A 21,857-nucleotide genomic window follows, 5' to 3' on the forward strand; every position below is an offset into this window, starting at 1 on the left:
GAGGTCCTCCGGCAATTGGCCGGGGACTCCTTAGGACTGCGCGCACGGTCCCTTTAAGAGAGGGGGAGCGCGCGCGCGCCCTAAGCACACTGCCGGGGAAGGAGCGCGTGCCGGAAGCAGCGGGGAGAGAAGCGCTGGAGGACGCCGCGCCAGGAGCGGGGAGGTGAGAGGGACGGCGTCTCTGCCTAGTACGGGGCAGAGACGCCGATGCTACAATTATCATGCATGAAAATGATCTTGCTGTGGAATGCACGGTTCTTCTTCTTGAACCATGGAAGGAAGTGCTGTTTGAGAAACTCAACATACATTATGGAGTTCATCTTTACCCCTTAAAGGATCCTAAAAGGGCCGACAAACTCTCTCCCCATGATTCCAGCCCAAAACATTACTCCACCTCCTCCTTGTTAGAGCCGTAGCCGTGTTTGCATGGGGTGTCCATCAACCAGCCATCCTCCACTCCATCCATCTGGACCATCGAGATCAGTTCATGCATGATAATGCACCGTCTCATGCTGCACATAACACATCTGCATCTCTGGCTGCTATGGGCATAAAAGGGGACAAACTTATGGTGTGGCACCCATGCTCCCCTGACCTCAACCCCATTAAGAACGTCTGGAGCATCATCAAAAGGAGTGTCTATGATGGCGGGAGGCAGTTCACATCTAAGCAACAGCTCTGGGAGGGTATTCTGTCCTCATGCAAAACAAATAAAGCAGAAACCATCCAAACCTGACAAATTCAATGGACGAGAGAGTTCAGAAACTCCTTTCGAACAAGGGGTCAAATGTGCAAATGTAACATCACCTAGAATAAAGTTTTGAGTTGAAAACTGTTTGATTTCAGTTTGTAATAACCTGCTAATGCTTATAATTTCAAAAATGACCATTTTTTTGTTCTTTATTAAAATGAAAAGGTTGAAAACTCTGCTGTGCATAATAATTTGGAACATGCATTTTGAGTGCAGTTTGAGTTTTTTATTTTTTTAAAAATATACTGTTATCAAAGGCAGTTTGTACAAAAACCTTTCAATTGTACTCTAATAGTTATTTGACTGGAAAATTACAATGACTGCAATTCATATAGGTAATTTGGGAAAATCTGAGAAAATATTATTTGCATAATAATTTGGAACACAGTGTACAGTGCTGAAAAGACATGGGAACAGCATGGGGAAGACCTCTGGAAGCATTTCTGACTCCCAGGTCACTGTCTAAAAGTGTGCCCATCGTAAGTGATCCTTGGCGCATGCGAAGATCCCTCCCGCCATGCACCTGTTGTTGCAGACTTGCAACAATCACCGTCCACGTCCTTGTCCCAGTGCAGTGTTCAGTTGTCCCTAACCCATTCCTTGGAATGCAAGCGCAAGTATGCAGCCTGCCACCCACACTCCCACAGGCTGCAATACTATACTATCAATTTTTTGACAGCTGCTTGCACTTGAAATGTGGCCTTTTAAGCTTGTGGAGGTGAAAGCTGTCCACAGTCTTATGTCGGCGACCGGGTATCCATACTTGGTCTCCAACCACCACTATTTTTCCCCGGTATTGTCTCCGCCTTCCACAAGAACGGGTCCCACAACTTACCTGTGCCCTCCCAAGTGCACTTACTGGGAAGGACAGCCTAACTACAAACACGTGGACAGATGAATGTGGCAAGGGACGGTACAGAGCCAGTCCACAGCTTTTTTTGCTGAGTTGTATTTAGCTCGGTGAAAGGACTGGCATAAAGGGAAACCGTATCTACTCTGGATGTCATTTCTCCCAGGAAGTCCTCTAATGCAGCTTGTTGCAGAGGCAATGGCAGCCCGTCCAACATCAACTCGCACTTGTCATTGGTGCTTTGACACACAAACATCTTTCTTTGCGCATTTAATTTCATGACTACAGAGTTGGGCAATGGCCTGATCTGCAATGCGGTTTGAGAAATAACATGCATAAGCACGTCAGGTCCACATTAAAAAAGCAGCCATAGAGTGTACGGGAAACTTCCCCCACACTTTTCTTAGCCAGGGCTGCTTCTCGGCACGGATAGACGGACCAACCAGAAAAGCGGAGACTCCTCCGGTGGGTCCTTCAGGAGAGTTCATAGTGCTGAGGTGAGGCCATGATGATGATAGAGACCACCATCTGCTTAGTTTTCTGTTACTTGGAATGCAAGCGCAAGTATGCAGCCAGCCATCCACAGGCTGCAATACTAAACTGCCAGATTTCTGGGCAGCTTCTTGCACTTGAAATATGGCCTTTTAGGCTCGTGGAGGCGGAAGCTGTCCACAATTTTATGGCAGCGGCGACCGGGTATCCATACTCGGTCCCCAGCCTCCACTATTTTTCTCGGTATCGTCTCCGCCATCCACAAGCACGAGTCCCACAATATTACTCGTGCCCTCCCCAGTGCACTTACTGGGAAGGACCGCCTAACCACAAACACGTGGACAGGTGAATGTGACCAGGGACGGTACAGGGCCAGTCCACAGCTTTTTTTGCTGAGTTGTATTGCAACACAGCCATATTCTTTAGCTTGGTGAAAGGACTTGGAAAACCATATCTACCCAGCTGTTATTTCTCCCAGGAAGTCCTCTAAAGCTGCTTTCACTTAAGCACGTACGATCCACATTAAAAAAGCAGCCATACAGTTTCTGTGAACCTTCCCCCACACTTTTCTTAGCCAGGACTGCTTCTCGGCAGGGTTGGACGGTCTCACCAGAGAATCCTCTGGTGTGCCCTGGCTTCTACCTCAGGAGAGTTCATGATAGCGCTAACTTTGCAGTTGCTATGGGGCTCTTGAGTGGGGGAGAAAGGTGAGCCCTCAGAATCAAATCCTCTGGTGGCCACAATGTTTTTCTATCTGAAACAGCTTCTCAGTGGGAGTTGTATTTCACTACAGCCATATTCTTTAGTTCGGTGAAAGGACTGGCATAGAGGGAAACCGTATCTACTCTGGCTGTCATTTCTCTGTCACCAGGATCCGCCCATTGTCACACACGACCATGCCTGGCTGTATGTTCAGCGGTGAGAGCCACAGATCAGGCTGCTGTGTTACAGCTTTCAACAACTCTGCAGCGCTGGGCGGTTTGTCACCTAAGCATTAAGAATGCTATCTTCAGCACAGCCTGTTGACGCCTGGCCAAGGCAGTGCTGCAGTGCTGTCAGCTTGTGACTGATGTGGTCATTTCTGAGATGGAGGAGGAGGTGCAGGAGCTGAACAATGTGATTACATTAAGGTTAAATTGGTGACGCCGTTTTTTATACTAAAGAAAGATCCTATTGTTTTGTTTTTTTTTACATTGCTTTTTAAGACAAATGCATTCACCGGGAAATGTCATTTTAACATTTTACAACCTTATCTAGCAATGTGGTGTGTGACACATCATCAGACACATCCTGTTTTATTTATGATAGAGGTACTCTGAAAGTCATAAAGCCTATTTTCATAGGGCCATGAGACAGCCCTTACTATTCTTAAAAGGCCAGCAATCGGCCCTCGCTATTGTTAGAGAGCTATCAGCCGGCTATGCTTTGTTGTTCCCATTATTAATAAGTGGGTCTCCTATACTGTTATTGCGTATGCAGTGACTACAAGAGCTGCCAAAAATTTGGACGCAACCCAATACCCCTTTGAAGAGACTTAGAGGAGGGTCTCAGTAAAAAAAATGGTCACATTATAAAGGAGCGGGTCACCTATAGTGGTAATGCCCATGCTGTGACTGCAAGGGCTGCCAAAATATGGGAAAAACCCCACTAATAATTTAAAGACACATAGAGCAGGGCCACAGTAACAACAAATTCCCATTAAGATTGAGAGAGTCTGCTATACAGTTATAGGGTATGCAGTGAGTCCAACGGATGACCAAATTTAGGAAAAACCCCAATAAGAATTTAAAGACACCTACAGCAGGGCCACAGTAACGACAAATTCCCATTAGAAACGAGAGAGTCTGCTATACAGTTATATGGTATGCAGTGAGTCCAACGGCTGACCAATTTTAGGAAAAACCCCAATAAGAATTTAAAGACACATAGAGCAGGGCCACAGTAATGACAAATTCCCATTAGAAAGGAGAAAGTCTGCTATACAGTTATAGGGTATGCAGTGAGTCCAATGGCTGACCAAATTTAGGAAAAAACCCTCTAAGAATTTAAAAACACATAAAGCAGAGCCACAGTAGCAACAAATTCCCATTAGAAAGGAGAAAGTCTGCTATACAGTTATAGGGTATGCAGTGAGTCCAACCGCTGACCAAATTTAGGAAAAAACCCACTAAGAATTTAAAAACACATAGAGCAGGGCCACAGTAACAACAAATTCCCATTAGAAAGGAAAGAGTCTGCTGTACAGTTATAGGGTATGCAGTGAGTCCAACGGCTGACCAAATTTAAGAAAAACCCCACTAATAATTTAAAGACACATAGAGCAGGACCACAGTAACAAGGTACGACATGTTCCCATTAGAAAGGAGAGAGTCTGCTATACAGTGATAGGGTATGCAGTGAGTCCAACGGCTGACCAATTTTAGGAAAAACCCCACTAAGAATTTAAAGACACACGGAGCAGGGTCACAGTAACAAGGTACGACATGTTCCCATTAGAATGGAGAGGGTCTGTTATACAGTTATAGGGTATGCAGTGAATCCAACGGCTGACTAAATTTAAGAAAAACCCCACTAAGAATTTAAAGACACATAGAGCAGGGCCTCAGTAACGACAAATTCTCATCAGAAAGGAGAGGGTCTCCCATAGTGTTGGCCTATGCAGTGAATGCAAGGGCTGCCAAAAAATTGGGAGGCACTTCAATGCCCTTTGGAAAAGACTTAGAGGGCCTCATAAAAAAATGTTCCCATTAGAAAGGATTAGAAAGGTATCCTATACTGGTAATGCCCATGCACTAAGTGCAGGGCCGGCGTCACCACCCGGCGCACTCGGGCAAGTGCCGGGGCCCGGGACTAACAGAGGGGCCCACTGGCAGTCTGGGACAATGCTGCTCGCTCTGGGAGTGTCTAAAATGGAGTTGCTCCCTGGAGGTGATGATGCGATTGGAAGGGGCGGCGCCTCCTCCAGTTCAGTGCCCACCGATACCATGAAGCAGCGTGGTGCTGCTGAGGCTGCTGTATATGAGGTGATGCTTCACTACAGATCCTGGGAGGGCTGAGGAGCTGCATAAGTGGTCAGTGTGGAGACAGCAATTATGTATTTAGTTTTTATGTATAGGACAAAGAGTAAATGGTCTGATACTGTGTTTTGGGGGCATAAAAATGTGGATCAGGTTACTACATGAGGGTTGCATGTAGTGGGTCTTGCACACAGAATATGCACAGTTCTGCAGATTGTCAGGGCTTACATAACTAAAGGTGTGATGTTGAGGGTCTTGCACATAGAAGGTAGTGATGCATACATGTGCTGGATGTTGTGGGGCCTTTCACAGGGAAGGGATTGTCCACTGCTAGGACAACCCCTGTTCATACCCCACGCTTAGCCCAGATAAAATAAAAAAGCCTATACTCAGCTCTGATGCCGTTTCAGCGGTGTCGGTACGAGCGGGTTCTGGGCTCCAGTGCGGTTGTTGTGACACGTGACCCAGTCAGCGCTGGCGTCACTGTCCCCACCTTCGTACAAACTGAACATGAAGAGAAAGTCTGAGATCAGCCACAGCCCTGACTTCCTGTTGATGTTCAATTTGTACGAAGGTGGAGACTGTGATGCCAGCGCTGACTGGTCGCCGGGGTCACGTGTCACAACAACCGCACGGTAGCCCAGAGACCACTCGTACCGACACCGCTGAAACAGCATCAGAGCTGAGTATAGGCTTTTTTATTTTATCTGGGCCAAGCGTGGGATATGAAAAGGGTTTGTCCTAGTAGCGGATAACCCCTTTAATGTAGTATGTTGTGGGTCTTGCACATGGAAGGGGGGGGGAGATGATGTACATGAAATGTGCTGATGCTTCATGCACAGGGCTGCCTGCATGTTGTGGGGCTTGCACAGTGAAGGGGTGATGCATGCATGGCACTGCATATTGTGTGGAATTGCATAGGGATGTGATGTTGCATGTTGGGGACTTGCATATATAAGTGGGTGATGTTGAGGGTCTAGCAGAGGGAAGAGGGTGATGCATGCATGGTACTGCATATTGTGGGGAATTGCATAGAGAAGTGATGTTGCATGTTGGGGACTTGCATATGTAAGTGGGTGATGTTGAGGGTCTAGCACAGGGAAGGGGGTGATGCATGCATGTGTTGCATGTTGTGGGGGCTTTTACAGGGAATGAGTTATGTGCACACCATCCCTACTGTCAACGCTTTGAACGCAGTATACTTTATGCTGCGTCCAAAGCGCTGCACACAGGTGAATCCGCATGTGTTCATTGAACCATGTGGATTCACCCCATCCTATACATTGCACTGATCTAATTTCTCTTGCGGAGACTAGCGACTCCGCAAGAGAAATTGACGGAAAGACACGCCGCATGTCCGTGTCCGCGGGTGATCCGCAGGTGCCTGGAGATGCATAGTGGGCATGGGATTTCTTCAAATCCCATCCACTTTGCTTGTAATGTCGAATGCTGTGGTTTGCACGCAGCGCAAGTGTGCTGCATCCAATCAGCAGCGTTTACTGACCGTGTGCACATACCCTTTATGTTGCATGTTGGCGCCTTGCATATGTAAGGGGGTGATGTTGCATTTCATTCCTTTTGCATGTGGAATTTGACTGATGCTGCATGTTGGGGGGCTTACACAGTGTAGGGGTGCATCTGGAATCATAATATCTGTTAAAGGGGCCCACTGAGACTCTTTCGCCCGGGGCCCACAAAAACCTGGAGCCGGCCCTGACTAAGTGTATGGGCTGACAAACATTTATCCCTGGGGGGTATACATGAACATACTGTATATATATTTTTTTTACGGGCATCATAAAACACCCTTTAAAAAAATTATGTGGGTGTTGCATCACGGACCACAGTCACCCTGGTGATATGGTGGTGGAGGATGAGGATGAGGAGAAGGAGGAGGACAAGAGCAAAGAGCCAAAATCAGGAAGCGCATACCCATGTGTGGGTGTGAAGAGGTGCATGGGAATACACCTCACAAAAAAAGACACTGGATTGGAGTTTATATTACGCTGCTATCATTCAGTGGTGTTGAGAAGTCCGGCCCAATCCAGCCGTTGTTCATTTTTATAAGAGTCAGCCTGTCAGCATTTTCAGTTAACAGGTGGATACGCTTGTTATCAGTTATAATTCCATCAGCGGCACGAAAAACCCGCTCTGATAAAACGCTAGCGGCAGGGCAGCCCAGGACCTCCAAGGCGTAGAGAGCGAGTTCATTCCACATATCCAGCTTGGATACTAAATAATTAAAAGATACAGAGGGATCACGGAGGACATTGGTACGGTCGGCAAGGTACTCTCTCAGCATCTTCCCAAACTTTACACTCCTTGTGAGAGCACCCCGCACCACAGGGCCTGTGCGAAGGGAGGGTCTGAGAAAACTGTCCCAGAACTTTGACAGTGTTCCCCTGCCTCTGCTGGATTGCATTTGTGTCTCTCTCGCCTGTACTCCTTGGTTGTCCAACGAACTGTGACCTCTGCCGCCAGCGTTTTCAGATGGGAATTTTTTTAATAGTTCCGCAACAAGGGCCTTATGGTTCTGCCCCATTTTTGTAGACCTGTTTGCCTCAGGAATAAGAGATATAAAGTTCTCCTTGTAGCATGGGTCTAGAAGTGTCACCAACCAGTAATGACTGTCACCCAAAATTTTGAGAATGCGAGGGTCAAGGGAAAGGCAACGTAACATAAACTCAGCCATGGGTGCCAGACTGCTAACAGGCAAGACTTCCGCGTCCTCACCAAGAGGATGACTGACCATGCTCTCCTCCTCCTCCTCCTCTCTGTCCTAAGAGAACAGATGGTATGACAGTTGTGCAGGTAGTACCGTCTATAGCTCATGAAACTAGCTCCTGTTCTTCCTCCTCCTCCTCCTCTTCCTCATTGTCACCCAATCCACGTTGGGATGAGATGAGGCTGGGCTGTGTGTAATCACCCTGTATGGTTCCTTGCTCCATCTCATCATGCTCCGCCTGCAATGCATCCTCTTTGATTGTGAGCAGAGAGTGTTTCAGAAGACAGAGAAGCGGGATGGTGATGCTAATTATGGCGTCATCGCTGCTCACCATCTTGGAGGATGGTACATACAGTACAGACCAAAAGTTTGGACACACTTTCTCATTTAAAGACTTTTCTGTATTTTCATGACTATGAAAATTGTACATTCACACTGAAGGCATCAAAACTATGAATTAACACATGTGGAATTATATACTTAACAAAAAAGTGTGAAACAACTGAAAATATGTCTTATATTCTAAGTTCTTCAAAGTAGCCACCTTTTGCTTTGATGACTGATTTGCACACTCTTGGCATTCTCTTGATGAGCTTCAAGAGGTAGTCACCGGAAATGGTCTTTCAACAATCTTGAAGGAGTTCCCAGAGATGCTTAGCACTTGTTGGCCCTTTTGCCTTCACTCTGCGGTCCAGCTTACCCCAAACCATCTCGATTGAGTTCAGGTCTGGTGACTGTGGAGGCCAGGTCATCTGGTGTAGCACCCCATCACTCCCCCTCTTGGTCAAATAGCCCTTACACAGCCTGGAGGTGTGTTTGGGGTCATTTTCCTGTTGAAAAATAAATGATGGTCCAACTAAATGCAAACCGGATGGAATAGCATGCCGCTGCAAGATGCTGTGGTAGCCATGCTGGTTCAGTATGCCTTCAGTTTTGAATAAATCCCCAAACAGTGTCACCAGCAAAGCACCCCCACACCATCACACCTCCTCCTCCGTGCTTCACGGTGGGAACCAGGCATGTAGAGTCCATCCGTTCACCTTTTCTGCGTCGCACAAAGACACGGTGGTTGGAACCAAAGATCTCAAATTTGGACTCAACAGACCAAAGCACAGATTTCCACTGGTCTAATGTCCATTCCTTGTGTTCTTTAGCCCAAACAAGTCTTTTCTGCTTGTTGCCTGTCCTTAGCAGTGGTTTCTTAGCAGCTATTTTACCAGGAAGGCCTGCTGCACAAAGTCTCCTCTTAACAGTTGTTGAAGAGATGTGTCTGCTGCTAGAACTCTGTGTGGCATTGACCTGGTCTCTAATCTGAGCTGCTGTTAACCTGCGATTTCTGAGGCTGGTGACTCCGATAAACTTATCCTCAGAAGCAGAGATGACTCTTGGTCTTCCTTTCCTGGGGCGGTCCTCATGTGAGCCAGTTTCTTTGTAGCACTTGATGGTTTTTGCAACTGCACTTGGGGACACTTTCAAAGTTTTCCCAATTTTTCGCACTGACTGACTTTCATTTCTTAAAGTAATGATGGCCACTCGTTTTTCTTTACTTAGCTGCTTTTTTCTTGCCATAATACAAATTCTAACAGTCTATTCAGTAGGACTATCAGCTGTGCATCGACCAGACTTCTGCACAACACAACTGATGGTCCCAACCCCATTTATAAGGCAATAAATCCCACTTATTAAACCAGACAGGGTACACCTGTGAAGTGAAAACCATTTCCGGTGACTACCTCTTGAACCTCATCAAAAGAATGCCAAGAGTGTGCAAAGCAGTCCTCAAAGCAAAAGGTGGCTACTTTGAAGAACCTAGAATATAAGACATATTTTCAGTTGTTTCACACTTTTTTGTTAAGTATATAATTCCACATGTGTTAATTCATAGTTTTGATGCTTTCTGTGTGAATGTACAATTTCCATAGTCATGAAAATACAGAAAAATCTTTAAATGAATAGGTGTGTCCAAACTTTTGGTATGTACTGTATGTCTGACATCCATGTCCACTCCTGAGGTCTTATGTGTGGTGTCTAAACTGAATACCGACGGCCTTGTTGATGCTGGTACTCAACAACTGCCCTCTTCTGCTCACAAATCCTTCCCAACATCTGCAGTGTAGAGTTCCAATGCGTGGGGACATCACATACCAGTCTATGAGCCGGAAGCTGCAAACGCTGCTGAAACAAGGGCGGTGAAAGCCGTAGGTGACTTTCTAAAATGGGCACACAGGCGGCGTACTTTAACAAGTAGATCTGGCAGCTCCGGGTAGGATTTGAGAAACCGCTGAACCACAAGTTAAGCACATGGGCCAGGCATGGTACTTGTGTGAGCTTGCCTCGCATCAGAGCCGCCACCAGGTTCCGACCATTGTCACACACGACAATGCCTGGCTGTAGGTTCAGCCACAGATCTGCCTGCTCTTTCAGAGCTGTCCACAACTCTTCAGCATTGTGCTGTTTGCCACCTAAACATATTAGCTTCAGCACAGCCTGTTGCCGCTTGGCCAAGGCAGTGCTGCAGTCCTTCCAGCTTGTGACTGATGTGCTCATTTCGGAGATGGAGGCTGAAAAGGAGGAGAAGGCTGAGGAGGATGAGGTGCAGGAGCTGTAGACTGTGGGGGCAACCCTGATTGACCTAGGGCCCGCAATCCTCGGCGTCGGGAGGACGTGTTCCGTCCCAAGGTCTCACTGGGTCTCGGCTTCCACTATGTTAACCTAGTGTGCCGTCAGCGAGATGTACCGTCCCTGCCCACAAGCACTTTTCCATGTGTCCGTGGTTAGGTGGACTTTCCCGGAAACTGCATTGTTGAGGGAACAGCTAATGTTTTGGGACACGTGCTTGTGTAATACGGGGGCGGCAAACTGGGACAAATAGTGGCGGCTGGGGACCGAGTACCAAGGGACGGCCGCCGCCATCAGGTTGCGGAATTCTTCCGTCTCCACGAGCCTAAAAGGCAACATTTCAAGCGCAAGCAGTCGTGAAATGTGGGAATTTAGTAATGTGGCCTGTGGGGCGTTGGCTGCATATTTGCGCTTGCGTTCCAAGGACTGGGGTATGGACAACTGAACGCTGCGTTGGGACAAGAACGTGGACGCGCTTCCTGATGCTGCTACTTGAGAGTGTGCAATGACAGGTGCAGGGCAGGAGGCATCTTCGCATGCACCATAGACAGGGGATTGGCTTGCATGCACAACAGCGGAAGAAGCAATGGTGCCACCCGCAGACACTGTTACTGGAACCTGGGGTTCGGCCCACAAAGTCAGGTGCTTTGCTGCCATGTGCCTGATCATGCTGGTGGTGGTCAGGCTGGTAGTTTTGCCACCCCTGCTGATGCTGGCCTGGCAGGTGGTGCAAATGGCCTTTTTGGGGTTATCGGCAGAGTCTTTAAAAAAGCAACCAGACTCGGGAAGACCTTACAGTTGTACTGGCAACTTCCTTCTTGTTGGTGTTAGGGGGAACGGTTGCCTGCCTTCTTTCTGCGGCCACCACACTGCTTCTTCCTGCCTGTTGGGGTGCCCTGCCTCGCTCCCCCTGTGTGCTACTCTCCTCGCTCTGCATGTCCTCCTTGGGTCAGTTACTGTATCATCCACCACCTCATCTTCCACTTCCGCACTCTGGTCCTCCTCCTGACTTTCTGGCAATTGTGTCTCATCTTCGTGTGACCGTTGATGCTCAAATATTTAGGCATCGCTACATGCGATCTCCTCTTTCCCCGCTTCAAGTGGACTGGGAGAGAGGCCCGAATCTATAAATGGGAAAGTGAACAGCTCTTCGGAGTATCTAAGTGTGGGATCAGTTGTCTCTGGGCATTCAGCATGGTGGGAGAAAGGAGGTTCAGGGTGAGGAATATGCAGTCCAGACTCACAGCTACTGAGACTTGACCGTGTGGAAGACAGTGTTGTGGAGGTGGTGGCTAAGTGACTGGAAGCATTATCAGCTATCCAACCAATAACCTTTTCACACTGTTCTGTGTTCAATAGTGTTGTTCTGCGATCTCCTATTAATTGGGACAGGAAGGTCAAGCGAGAAGATGTGGTTGTTTGTTGTGGCACAATTTCAGCTAGACCCTGACCTCGGCCTCATCCTCTGCATGCACCATCATCACCATCACGTCCACTTCCCTGTCCCTTGCCACGCGCCTTGCCCACTTTAAATGGAGGACAATATCTTCCATGTTCACTACAAATGGCTGGATTTGAACCGCAGTGATATGTGATACGTGTGATGGAAAGCCACAGTTTAAATAGGTGGCCTGTAGGTAACTATTTTTATCACCGAACTGGTGTCAATAACTTCGCTAACAAACTGCAACAAAATTTCAATGGAGGCCAGAAATGGCTGAATTTTCAGTGCACTTTTATGTGATCCATGTGACGGACAAACCACAGTTTTAAATAGCTGGCCTGTAGGTAACTAATTTTAACAGCGAACTGGTGTGTATAACTTTCCTAACACACTGCCACAAAATTTCAAAGGAGGCCTGAAATGGCAGAATTTTCAGCGCACTTATATGTGATCCGTGTGACGGACAAACCACAGTTTTATATAGCTGACCTGTAGGTTACTATTTTTAACAGAGTACTGGTGTCAATAACTTTGCTAACACACTGCAACAAAATTTCAATGGAGGCCAGAAATGGTAGAATTTTCAGCGCACTTATATGTGATCCGTGTGACGGACAAACCACAGTTTTAAATAGCTGACCCATAGGTTACTATTTTTAACAGTGAACTGGTGTCAATAACTTCGCTAACACACTGCAACAAAATTTCAATGGAGGCCAGAAATAGCAGAATTTTCAGTTCACTTCTATGTGATCCGTGTGACGGACAATCACAGTTTTAAATAGCTGGCCTGTAGGTTACTATTTTTAACAGCAAACTGGTGTCAATAACTTCGCTGACACACTGCAACAAAATTCAATGGAGGCCAGAAATGGCAGAATTTTCAGTGCACTTATATGTGATCCGTGTGACGGACAAACCACAGTTTTAAATAGCTGACCTGTAGGTTACTATTTTTAACAGAGAACTGGTGTCAATAACTTTGCTAACACACTGCAACAAAATTTCAATGGATGCCAGAAATGGTAGAATTTTCAGCGCACTTATATGTGATCTGTGTGACGGACAAACCACAGTTTTAAATAGCTGACCCGTTGGTTACTATTTTTAACAGTGAATTGGTGTCAATAACTTCGCTGACACACTGCAACAAAATTCAATGGAGGCCAGAAATGGCAGAATTTTCAGTGCACTTATATGTGATCCGTGTGATGGACAAACCACAGTTTTAAATAGCTGGATTTTTAGCTCTGTAATATGGAAAGGACCTGGTTGTATTCTGCAGTGCCAACAAGCAAATGGAGCAGAAAAACTGTGTTATATGAATTGCTTTTTAAGCAAATAATCAGGATTAAGATCCCAAAAAAATATTCCTGGCCCCTGATACCTGGGGCTATTTCTAGAAATATCTGTAAAAGCACCAGCAGCAGGCAGAACTGGAACTCTTTTTTATTATAAAATTACAAAAACACAGATACACAACACAAATACAAACATTATACAATAAAAAACAAAAACCCCAGCAAAACACTGCCCCAAATCCCAAAATTATGTAGAGTCCAATAAATTAACGTACGACACAGAAATGTCCAAACAAAAATGTCTCTGTAGGAGACCCCCCAGCAAGGGAAGACCCTAACACACCCTCTTCCTGCCCTGAAGTATACTTGACCCCCAACACTCTTCCCACTCACACCTGCACATTTACACCTAACCCCCTAAAAAGGAAAACTAAAAAACTGGCCCATCGCCCAAAATCAAAATATAGGCCACCTGGCCAAAACTTAACCCACTCTATAACACACATTTTTTTTTTTTTTTATAATTTTTTTTTTTATTATTATTTTATTTTTTTTTTTTTTCCCCCACCACCATTTTTTTTTAACACCCAAGGTCCCACTAAAGTCTGTGGCCTTATCACAGCAAGGTAACCACGAAAGTTTGTGGCCTACACAAAAAGGTCCTTTTGCCTTTTCTGGCATCCCGCAGGAAGTCCAAAATTCCTCACAAAAACACCACAACACCTACCCCCCACCCCCCTAAAGCCCCCCACCCAACCTAAACTAACCCCCCCACACGCACAATACACATACATAATTTATATACAGTACACAACACAACAGTAACAACAATACACAACATAATAACAACATAACAAAGACTAACCATATACCTACATGACATAACAACTTAACCATAAGACCACTAACCATGTACCAAAAGATCAGACCCAAGTTCAGTGCTTCCAAGCCCTATATTCACATTCTGATACTGTAAAACAAAAAACTACAATGTGAGGGGAGCAGCCCACCACCAGGAAACTGGAGACTACAGAGGCTCTCACCCTAATCTAACACACTAACAGCCTGTCCCTCCCTATTAAAGAAAAAGAAAAACCTGTCCCTACTGCCCTACCAATCTTTCCCTACCTATCCCTACCTGTCTCTCTCTGACCCTCACTACCAACCTAATGCTAACTACCTATCCCTAAAGACTGTCCCTGTCTGTCCCTCCCTGACCCTACACATCTATCTGACCCTACAAATAAATATAAAATATAGAAAGGGACTAAACTAACCCTATCACAGACACACATTCCCTAACTCTCCCTAGGGCACATTAAATGAGAACCCCCTCCATAGAAGGGAAGCCCTCCCTGCACCCAGCCTCTCATACTCCAGCGAGCGCACTTTTGCCAGGTCACCCAGGATGTTCCTAATCACCTCTCCCCATGGGAGGACTTTCTGCTGGGTGGACACTAAACACCGTGCGTTCCACGTGTAAAACCTAGTCACTAAGCTAACTAAGGAAACAGTGCCCCGATCTCGGCCACCAAGGGATCTGAATGCCCCATAGGCCCACTCCGCATAGGAAAGGCCTGCCAGCCTGGGCCAGCCAATGGAAGCACCCACCCTCTTGTAGACCTCTGTATTAAAAGGACACCGAAGCAGGAAGTGCTCCATGCTTTCAAGCATGCCGCCACACTCCTCGCGGGGACAATCCCGGTCATCAGAGTTCCTGTACTTCAGGTTGTCCCTCACATACAGTCTCCCATGGAAGCAGCGCCAAGCCAAGTCCCAAAACTTCAAGGGGATCCGCTTAGAGTTTAATAACCCGAGCCCCACCTCCAGATCCCGGCTTGGGCAATCCTTGAGGGCCAGGGGCTTCTGGAAGTGGGTCAACAGAACCCTATTGTCAAGTAACCTCCTTGACAAGGTCCTGATCTCCCACACTCCCAGACCCCACCGGCGGATCACCTTCACAACCAGGGTAGCATAAGCCGGAAGATGCCCATGAGGCGTGCGAAGGTCCTTCACCCGCCCTCCTGTCTCCCATTGCTGGAAGAAAGGCCGAAACCACCGCCTACAGGAGAATACCCACGGAGGAGCCCTCTCTAACCAGAGGTTGGCGATGTTTGCCTTAAGAAAGGTGTTTACTAGAAACACCACTGGGTTGACCATACCCAACCCTCCTAGTCTCCTCGTGCGATACGTGACCTCCCTCTTTATTAGGTTCAGCCTATTCCCCCATAATAGTTGGAAGAACAGGCTGTAGACCCGTGTCCAAAGAGGTTCTGGCAAGATGCAGACGCTGCCCAGGTATATTAATAAAGGGAGCAAATACCCCTTGGCCAGGTTAACCCTTTCCCTCAGGGTCAAGGACCAACCCTTCCACTGATCCACCTTCTGGGCGGCAATCTTAAGTCTGCCCTCCCAGTTTTGCTGGGGATAGTCCCCCGGGCCGAAACTGATGCCTAAAATTTTTGCTGTGGCCTGAGGCCCTGGAAGGGTGTCCGGGAGATCAAAACTAGGATCTCCCCCTCCCAGCCAGAGACTCTCACACTTATCCCGGTTGATCATGGACCCAGATGCCACAGAGTAGCGCTCAACCTCAGACATGACCCAGTCTGCCTCCTCTCTCGAGGATACAAAAAGGGAAACGTTGTCGGCGTACGCCACTACCCTCAAGGTGGTCTCTGGCTCCGCCCGGTCCATCCCGACTCCCACCAACGGTCCGCATTCCACTCTCCTTAAAAAGGGGTCGATCGCGAACACGTATAACAGTGGGCTCAGAGGACAGCCCTGGTGGACACCAGACTTCACCTCAAAAGGGGGTCCGACCCAACCGTTCACAAGCGGAAAAGTCTCTGCCCCATTGTATAATACTCTCAACCAATCAACAAACCTCCCGGGCAGACCGTACCTCAGAAGGACGGACCAGAGGTACTCATGGTTAACCCGGTCAAAGGCCTTCGCCTGGTCTAAGGACAGCAAGTAACCCTTCCAGTGACCTGCCCTGCTCTGCTCCACTGCCTCCCGGACACCGAGCACAGCACTAAAAGTACTGCGGCCTGGAACAGAGCAGTGCTGGGCCCCTGAAAGGAGCCGGGGTGCAAACTTCACCAGCCGATTGAAAAGCACCTTTGCCAGAACCTTTCGGTCCGTATTGAGAAGCGCTATGGGAAGCCAATTCTCAATACGGGACGAGTCTTTACCCTTCGACAGAATAATCAGGGCGGACTTCCTCATTGAACCGGGCAGAAAGTCAGAGGAGAGACATTCATTAAAAACCTCAGTCATGAGGGGGACCAAAGAGTCCCTAAAAGTCCTGTAAATCTCGGATGTTATGCCATCTGGACCGGGCGATTTTTTGGGCCGGAGCCCATCAATGGCCCGTCTCACTTCCTCTTCCCTGATTGCTTCTGCCAAAACATGAAGAGAGGGGTCATCCCCTGGTTCAGGGATGGTTTCAGCCAGGAAAGCCGACATCTCATCCCGATCTGGATCCCTCCTTCCCAAGAGGTGCGAGTAGAAGGATCTGACCACCTCCAGGATCCCTGATTTGGATCTGTTCAGGGAACCCGTACTGTCGATCAGTCCTGTTACCATCTTGCAACTCACTGACATCCTGCAGTTCCTGTAGGGGTCGGGCGAGCGGTACCTCCCGAAATCCCTCTCAAAAACTAAGGATGTGTGCCTATCATACTGGCACCCCTTCAGCAAGGCCTTCACCCTGGAGATTTCCTCACGGTCCCCTCCAGTCGAGACGAGCTGCTCGAGTTTCCTCCCCAGCTCCCGATACAGGCGGTACCTGTTCAGGCCTGAGGCTTGAGAGCTGACGGAAGAACCCCGCAACCCTTCTTTTGAAGATCTCCCACCACTCAGACTTACTGCTACAGAGACCCAAGAGAGGTACCTGGCTCTGAAGAAAATCCTCAAAGGATTGTCTTACATCCGCTTCTTCCAACAGGGACGAATTCAGCTTCCATAGGCCTCTCCCTATCCGGGGAGTCTCTGTAACATTCAAGGAAAAGAAAATGAAACCGTGATCGGAGAATTCCACCTCAACCGCGGACACTGCAGAAGAGACGGCTTCCTCCTTTAAAAAAAACCTATCTATCCTAGACCTACAACTACCCCTATGAAAGGTGAAACCCCCTCACTTGCTATGCTATTAAGAGTATTACTATCAAAAGCCAGCCTTCGGTCTCCGGGGCCTCCCCTCTCACGGGATCTAGTTATAGTATTAAAGTCCCCACCGAAGACCACCTGCCGGCTGGTAAAAAGATAGGGGTTGATCTTCAGGAAGAGACATTTACGGTTCCACCTTGACTGTGGACCATAGATGTTAATGAGCCGGAGCTCCTGTCCCCCCATGAAGACGTCAAGGACCAAGCACCTCCCCATTTCTACCTCGATCACCCGTCTGCATTCCACCAAAGCGGCCTTAAAAAGGACCGCTACCCCGCTATACGGCTCGGCCGCAAGAGACCAGTATGAGGGCCCACACCTCCACTCCCTCCTTGCTTTGTAAATGGCCCCCATGTCCGTTAGTCTGGTCTCCTGCAAAAATAAAATGTCAGCCTCAACTCGGTTGAAAAAATCAAAGGCCATAAATCTGTCCGTATCTGACTTTATACTGGCGACATTAATCGACGCCAGAGTCAACGGGGTAGGTTCTGCCATCATGGGTGATTGACTTAGACGGCCTTCTTTTTGACCGTACCCCCAGATTTTTTGTGCTCACCTTCAGAGGAGGAGCCAGACTCTCCCCTCCTCTTTAGTGACACAGAGGTGTCCATAGTACTAGACACCTCCTTCCCAGTACTGGTTTCCTCACCTCTGGACCCCGGGGCAGTCCCCCACCCAGAGGAAAGAGAGCCCCCCGGAGGACGGAACCCGCTGCTCCCTGAAGGCACCTCAGATGTTACCGCCGGTCCCTCGCCCCCGACCTCCGACACAGCAGAGTCATCGAGGGCATGGAACCGGTTGGAGAGGGGGATCAGAGGGGAGCCGGTGAGCCCTTCCGTAGGCACCTTAGCGGCCAAGGGGGGGCTTTAGATGTTTTTGCCCCTTTTCGGTTCTTCCTCCTCCGACTCTTACCGGCCTTACTGTCACCTGATTTTTTAGGCTGTTCCACCACCTCCTCGTCCAGACTTTCATACTGGGAGGAATCATCAGAAGCAGCCACCTCCTCCCTCTCCATCCTCCTGATCTCCTCGTTCACCGCCTCCTCCCCCAGGGCCTCAGGGGCTCCGGCTGCCGCTTCTGGGGTGGGGACAGACATCACCCCAGTCGCCTGAGGCTTATCCTGCCCCCTACCCCCACGGCGCCTCACCTGTTGCCACTGGTGGGCAGATGAACTGGCCTCGCCTTCCCTCACTGGCCCCTCAGCTCCTCTCCCGCCCCCACCTCCAGCTCCAGCAGAGGATGCACCGCTGGGGACCCCCCCACGGCTCTCCCCCGCCTGACCAGAGATGGTGTTAGAAACGGAGCGGGGGCAGCGGCTATACGGGTGACCTAGGTCACCACACAGATGACACCTAATGTCACCACAGGCCGCGGCAAGATGACCTACCCCGCCACACAAGGCACATTTCTGCACCTTGCAGCCCGTGCTGAAGTGACGGGGATCACCGCACCTGTGGCAGACCTTCGGTTGCCCCTGGTAGAAGATCAGGATCCTGTCTCTCCCCAGAAATGCTGAGGAAGGGATGTGGGTGACAGTACCGCCTGAGACCTTCAACCTCATCATGAAGGTCCAGCCCCCTGACCAAATGCCAAACTCGTCCCTGTTCTTTTTTGGGACGTCCGTGACCTCCCCATAGCGAGAAAGCCACGTCAAGATATCGACCCCAGAGAGTGACTCGTTATTGGTTAGAACGGTCACCCTCTTTACGCCATTTTGGTGAGACACCGCCTGCACGGCAAAGTCTCGCCAGCCGGGCTCCCCCTTCACCAGTTCAAAATTCGACCAGAAAAGCTCTAGGCCCTCCGGTCGAACAAAACTGATGTCGAAGACGGGGGTACCAAAAGTATGGATCAGGGCAAAGATGTCAGTCGCCCTGAAGTCCATCTTCAGGAGGAGCTCCACGACCCTCGCTCTTGGCGGGCACGCTTCACTGCCCCTCCACCGAAGACGGACTACATTCCTCCTGGCCACCCCCTGCCCGGCTGTCGGGAGGGACCACACTGTCTCCCCCTCCCTTTTATCTTGGAAGGCGGCCTGGCCGTGTCTATCCAGCCAAAAGGCCAGGTCAACCTCTCTTCCCTCTACCTGGATCGTCCGTTCTCCCTTCTTGAGGGCCTCCAGGAAACGGCGCCGCAAGTCACCATCCCTGAGGTCCAGAGGTGAGGAAGCCCCCCGAGAAGACCCCGAGGCCCCGGCTACTACCCCCGCAAAACTCCAAGGACCAGCAGCCGGGGGGGCAGATGGACCAGCCCTGTCCCCACTCCCCCCACTACCAACAGACATACAATTCTTACCCCCGGCCACAGACACGCCAACATTCGTATCCTCAACCACAGCCACATTCATACCCACGCCATCCCCATCCATGTCAACAGTCACCCCACTTGGGCCACTCTCACTCACATGCACACTGGGGTCACAGTTTTTCATTTTTTGCAAGCATTTTTTGCCAGCAGTTTTTCCACTGCTGCCACCTGCTGGCAGCACCTTCCCTGCCGGGGGGATTTGGGAGCCAGGTGCTGAGACTTTTGCCGGTGCCCCTGCCCCAGATAAGCCCACGAGCACAGGGGACACCGACAGGCAGGCACCACCTCTGCTGTCTGTTACAGCTGTGGCACCACTGCTCCCAGCAGCTGCCAACGCTAAGCCCCGCCCCTTTTCGGGCGGGGCCACGCCCACTTGGGCGGGTTTTGCCTGCGAGGCCACGCCCACCCAGGCAGCACGGTGGGGGCCCCGGAGGCCACTCCCACCGGTGCCGTGGGTGACAGGGAGGCCACGCCCCCCGCACCAGGCAGCACAGTGGGGGCCCCAGAGGCCACTCCCACCGGTGCCGTGGATGACAGGGAGGCCACGCCCCCCACACCAGGCAGCACGGTGGGGGCCCCAGAGGCCACTCCCACCGGTGCCTTTGGTGACAGGGAGGCCACGCCCCCCGCACCAGGCAGCACGGTGGGGGCCCCAGAGGCCACTCCCACTGGCGCCGTGGACGGCTGGGAGGCCACGCCCCCCGAAGCTGGCCGCGCCGGGACCCCCGAAGCCGACCCAGAACCGGGTCTACTCACAGGGGCCCCTGGACCAGCGGCACCAGCTCTCAGGGGCATAGCACCCCCTATCGTCACACCCTTTGCCACAAAAAGACTGGCCACCCCAGCTCCGGCGGCCGGCCCCAGGCTAGGCCACTCCCCCTCGGCACCCAGCGGCGGTGGAGCCCCCCGCGCTGACCCATTACCGGGCCCCTGCGCAGGGGGCCCCGACCTCACCACGGATTTTGCCAGGGGAGCAAGCCCCACCTTACGCTTATGAGCCGGCTCTGCCGGAGCCGCAAGCCCCGCGCCCTTTACCTTACCAGGTTTCTGGGTCCCTAAAAGTGATCCAGATTTTTTAGTGGATCCGTGTGTGAGGGACCCAGACACCCCAGCACACGCCGCCGGAGACGCGGCCCCGGCTGTCGGTGCGCCGCCGGCAGCGCAGGAGGCAGCGGCAGATGTACACGCCGCCTCCTGCACGCCAGCAGGAGCACCAGGTGCCAGGCCAGACCCCCTTTTTACAGGGGCTCCAGCACGAGCACCACCACCAATGACACCCACCGTCGGGCCGCCCTCCGCGCCATGCTCCATATCAGACACCTCGGACCCACTGCCTCCATTACCACAAACAGAGGCAGCGCTCCGCGTGCCATGGCCTATGTTCTCCCCGCTCCCTCGCTGTGGACCCACAACAGAGTCCAAGCCGGGGTGGGTGGCGGGTGCCGCACAACGGGACAGGGGGGCCCCAGAGAGGGGGACATACACAAATTTATGTGCAATAGATGTTTTCTTCTTTTTTTTTTTTGCTTTTCTCTTCGTCCCCCTCCCGGGTGCCTCATCCTCGCAGATCTCATTCCCGAACGTAAGCTGACCAAAACGTACCGGGGACTCGATCTGCTGGATCTGCTGCATGATAAGGCAGCCCCCCTCACTGCTGCTACTCCCATCCTCCTCATCCTCCCCCTCGCTCCCGCTGCCCTCTGAAGGGCTAGAATCAGACGGGAGAGCCATCTGCTCAGGGGCTATCCCGCTATGCGATGCCTGGAGATCACTTACCAGGCCACCAGGCGGTGGGTAGGGTGCGACCTCCTCCACGCATACCTCTTCCTCCTCCTCCACCGCTTGGCCGGGGCCCTGCGACCCCTCCAGAGCCCCACCGGTTATGGCTCTGAACCGGTCACCGTTCTCCAGCTTCTCCTTGAACGGTCCACTGCCTGCCAAGATGGTACTTCGGCGGTCCTCCAGCTCACGGATGGCTTGCTTGATCTTCCGGACCGCGGCGGATAGCTCAAGCTTCTTGCTGCCAGAGGCCCTTTCGGACCTCTCCTGAGCTACCCTCAACTCCCCCCAGAGGGAACTTAGCTTCTTTGAGGTGTCCTCATACTCACAGAGGTGCGCATGGATACGGGAGGCATAGGTGACGGTTGCCTCCCTCGCCACCTTGGTACCCCAATCAGGGGG

Source organism: Phyllobates terribilis, unplaced genomic scaffold (genome assembly GCF_046119375.1).
Source record: "Phyllobates terribilis strain yellow unplaced genomic scaffold, ASM4611937v1 Scaffold_8__6_contigs__length_399053987, whole genome shotgun sequence".
Classification (NCBI taxonomy): Eukaryota; Metazoa; Chordata; class Amphibia; order Anura; family Dendrobatidae; genus Phyllobates; species Phyllobates terribilis.